The following is a 4,158-nucleotide window of genomic DNA, read 5'->3' as shown; positions in this document are numbered from 1 at the left end:
ACAAGATAGTGGCCCACACGTGGATTTCAGTGATGGTGACTTGGGAAACTGACCCAGTGGAGGGCAATGCCATTTACGTGGGATAGTTAAGGCACTTGAAAGATGGAGGCAGCAATGTCTGAAAGAACAGTGCAGTGAGCTTGTTATTGCTACGTTGTGTTGATGGCCTGCATGAGAAAATGAGAAAGAGAGGGTCATTAGTTAACAGTTAAGGCTGAGTGGGAGTCAGAGGTCTCCTTGGTAGGTAACAGACAGGCTCTTATCTCCTGCAGTGGAGGAGTGTGGACAGCAGAGAAACAAAAGAGATTTTCATGATAAGAGTTGCAGAGTCCCAGAGATGTTTAAATGCTTAGCCAAGGCAGGTCTGGGCCCTGGTTGGGAAAATCTGGAACCTTGAAGCACAAAATGGGACATCCTGATAGAATCCCTGAGGATACTGACTCTGCAGACCCTGACAGCTTGCAGAGGTGGCTGATCCTTCCCTAGTCAAAGCTAACACTTCCCCCATGTGGGAAGCCAGTGTTGAAGCCTCTAGCACAAGGAATAAACAGGTGCCCACTCAGGAGCTGCCCCATCTCCCCTTAGATATCTGCCAGGGTGATAACTCAGGTTAAATTCCAGCATCACCCAGCTGGGGATGTGTTGGGCCTGGTAAGGTGGGAGGAGGAAGATTGCATAATGTAGGAGCCAAAAGAACTACTTAGCATGTACCAGCAGGAGCCAGGAGAGGACCCCTGGAATTGGATTTCTGAAGGTGCTTGATCAAAGTGGGCAGGAACTGTGGTGGGATTGATAAGGAATCAGAGAGACCGAGGGGTTGAGGAGGATTTATTATTTAGGTGCACTGGCCCAGTTGGATTAACATCCAAAGGACTGAGCCCTGAACAGAGTCAAGTTACCTTTTAAACATTTCATGGGGCTGGGGGAGATCTGTGTGGGGAGACGCATGTTACAGAAGCGAGAAACAAAGACAGTTATTTAATTAATTGAGACATGCATTACATCATTTCTAACTTTTCAAGTAAAAATATGTTTTATGGCTTGAGTTTGTCTGTCTAGTGACCTTGCAGCTGCACAGCTATAGAAACAGGGTCTTCACAATGCCTGGGAAAGGGAGAGATAAGGCTCACTAGCCACGGAAAAACAGGCAGTTAATTTTTAAAGGACTCCAGCTCTTTCTCTTTCTCAGGGTGAACTGGGTTTTCTTACATAGAACTGAGTTTCTGCTTACACATTCTTTAATTTCTTTTAATTCCTGTTCCACAACAAGCCTGGCTAAATACAAATTCATTGTCTTGGGGGCACTTTCTCGGCACTTGGGACTCTAGAAGATGGGGTAAACTCACTGCTAGGTGACTATTAGAAGCTGAGAGAAAGCCATGGTCCATGCAGAGTAAAGCAGGAATGCCCGAATTGCCCTTGGAAATGGTAGAGGAAGGACAGAGGAGCTGAGGGAAGTGGACTTGCCTGAATGAATTTTTTTGTGTAGAGCCCAAAGGCAGACAGAGGGGAATGCTTCATAGGAGGCCCAGAGGACGCATCATCTATATGGCCATGGGGAATGCACTGGCGTGAGGGGCACTAGAATCACTAAGAAGTTCAGAGAGGGTCTCCTCTGAAGGGAAGGGATGACGGTAGGAGAGGCGATCACAAGGCTGGGCTTGATAATATCCACTGGGATAACAGGATCCTGAAGTAGTAGAAGCCAGGTGGTGGCTTTAACCATGAGGACCCCAGAGGATGAGATTACTGCAACACCTGGCAAGGGCAGAGGCGCAGCCAAGAGGGCTTGATCCACAGGAGGTTGTGGAGGGCTTTAATAGCGTAAGGTCTCCCTAGGGGAAAAATAGATGGGCAGCCAACAATAGTGTTGCTTAACATCTACAACTGGAGGAAGACAAGAAGCTATTTACCCTACGCAGGGAGCAGTTGTTTAATAAAAAGCACTGCTCATTGCTCAAGTCTCAGACCTGAGCCTATCTTCACACTGAGCCCACAGAATCTGTTGACTTAAGAGGTTGTTGGGTCCCTAGAAAGAAGAATCCTGCAATACTGAAACAAATATTTACTGTAATTAATGATTACTCTTTGGTCTGTGTCCCATAGCCATTTTCTTGACTGAATATATGTTGAGGAAAGAGGAATACCCAGACATTTCACAGGTGTTACCCAGGCACCCAAAGTGTGTAACACACATGGGTCCTCTCTAAGTGTGGGGGCTTATGGGGATCAGGTAATAAGCAGAGTCCTGGATAATGTCCAGCTTACAGTGGGTCCAGAAATACATGGACCCATCCAGCAGTCATTTCCTTAGTTCCTGAGTGCATAATTGGGAGTACATGTTGGGCAGCTGGAGCAATCTCCACACTGATAAGAAGTTCAAGGTCCTTGGTCTTGAGTTATCATGGAAAGCCAATGGGAAGCCTCTGAAGCTGTCCTTCTTTCCAAGTCAAGATAACAAATCAAAACCGATATTTCATCGGAGGGGATAGTGAGATGATGGTGGAGATTAATGCCATAATTAAAGACCTGAAGTATACAAGGGTGGTTGGTCATCCCTGTCATATCTCTATTTAACTTGCCAGTCTGGCCCCTTTGGAAATCAGGTGGATCCAGGAGAATGACATAATGGCTCTGCACAGTCCAAAACAAGCTGGATCACCTGGAAATTCCAGGGCACATCACATCCATCTATTTCACCAATGACATTATGCTAATCAGGCAGGATGAGCAAGAGGTGGCTAGCACGTTGGAAACTTTGGTAAGACACATGCACTTCAGAGGTTGGGAGATAAACCATACGAAGACTGAAGAACCTCCTACTTCGGTTTTTAGGGATCCAGTGGTCAGGGGTTTTCCAGGATATCCCTTTCAAAGTAAAAAGCAAATAATAAAGTACACATAAGATAAGAGAAACAGTAACTTACAAAATTTCCAAAAGAGATATCTAGAATTGTTCATAGTGTTTATGTCCTTTGAGATGTTTTCATTGTGCACAAAGTATAAACATAATAAACTAATATGGGATCTCACTACTCATCCATCACAATCCAATATTTTGCTTGTTTATTTGTACACTTTTTTTTTTAAATCGCCTCTTTCCTCACTGTGATATAAACTTCACGAAGGACAGGTCTGTCTTGTTCACTGCTACATCCCTGGCACTTAAAATGTAGTTGATACTCAATAAATATGTCTTGGTGAAATGAATGAAACATACTATACACATAATTTTGGAGCCAGCTACTTTAACTTCCAGACATTTAAGATTATATTTCATCATTCTTAAAATGCGTCCCTCCAAAAATCATATGAAAGCACTGTTCCCACACTCCAAAGACTATTTCTATGAATGCAGCTTCAGAACCAGGAAGCCTTCGTCTTTTGGCAGCCTTCGAGTCTCTTCCCTTCTGGCCGGTACTGCCGTAGAGACTACAACGGACACATTCTTGGGTGGATCATTCTTTAGAGGACCCAACTCACCAAGGACAGGAGAAAGTTGTCCCCAGGCAAGCAGCCCAGCCCAGGGCCATGTCCCTCCTTAAGCCACACGGGGGCGCCAGAGCGCCGCAGTCCGCGCGGGGCCCGGGGCCACTGGGAGAAAGACTCAGGGTGGCTGTATTGACTGCCCGGTGTGGGCGGAGCGAAGGGCGCCCAGGCCGGTGTGGCGGGCAGGAAGTGCGGGTGCGCGCCTGCGCATAGGTCGGGTCGGAGGTGTCACAGCTTTCGCTTCTGCTTGAGTCAGTCCTCACGGTGACGCCTTTCCCCAGCTTTTCCGAGTAGGCTCGTGCCCAGGGCAGGAGGCAGAATGCGGGAGTGGGGAGGGGGCGGAGCGCAGAGCGCCTGCGGGGGCGCCAGGGCAAGGAGTGGGGATCCGTGGGGAAGGGGATATGGGAGGAGGCGTGGGTGGGCGACAAGGCTGCGTGGAGGGGAGGGGCGCGGGGGCGGGAGACGGAGGGCATCTGTCCTGGGAGAGCCTGGTTTTCCCTTCGCCTGTCCCGGGGCACGCCGGCGACCGCGTGTGTCTGCCCCGCGGGAGTACTTTCGGGGGCCGCCTGCCCTCCCCCTCAGCCTGCCCTCATTGGCGGCCCCGCTTTCAGAGCTGCGTTTCTCACCCGCGTGGCCTCGGGCGCCTCACCCGGCACCTCCCGCCGCGTC

The 4,158-nt window shown here is 48.8% G+C and overlaps 1 protein-coding gene across 1 annotated transcript in view; it reads left to right on the top strand.

The window, feature by feature from the left end:
• The first annotated feature begins 3,719 nt into the window (after nucleotides 1–3,719).
• Nucleotides 3,720–4,158, top strand: part of OMA1 (OMA1 zinc metallopeptidase) — a 68,469-nt gene continuing 68,030 nt past the window's right edge. The window contains exon 1 of the mRNA XM_011973854.1: nucleotides 3,720–3,753. The gene's annotated coding sequence lies outside the window, so the exon portion shown is untranslated. The remainder of the gene's footprint in view (nucleotides 3,754–4,158) is intronic.

The sequence above is a fragment of the Mandrillus leucophaeus genome, unplaced genomic scaffold (assembly GCF_000951045.1).
Source record: "Mandrillus leucophaeus isolate KB7577 unplaced genomic scaffold, Mleu.le_1.0 Scaffold14, whole genome shotgun sequence".
Lineage (NCBI taxonomy): Eukaryota > Metazoa > Chordata > Mammalia > Primates > Cercopithecidae > Mandrillus > Mandrillus leucophaeus.
This window is presented reverse-complemented; position numbering and strand designations above follow the sequence as displayed.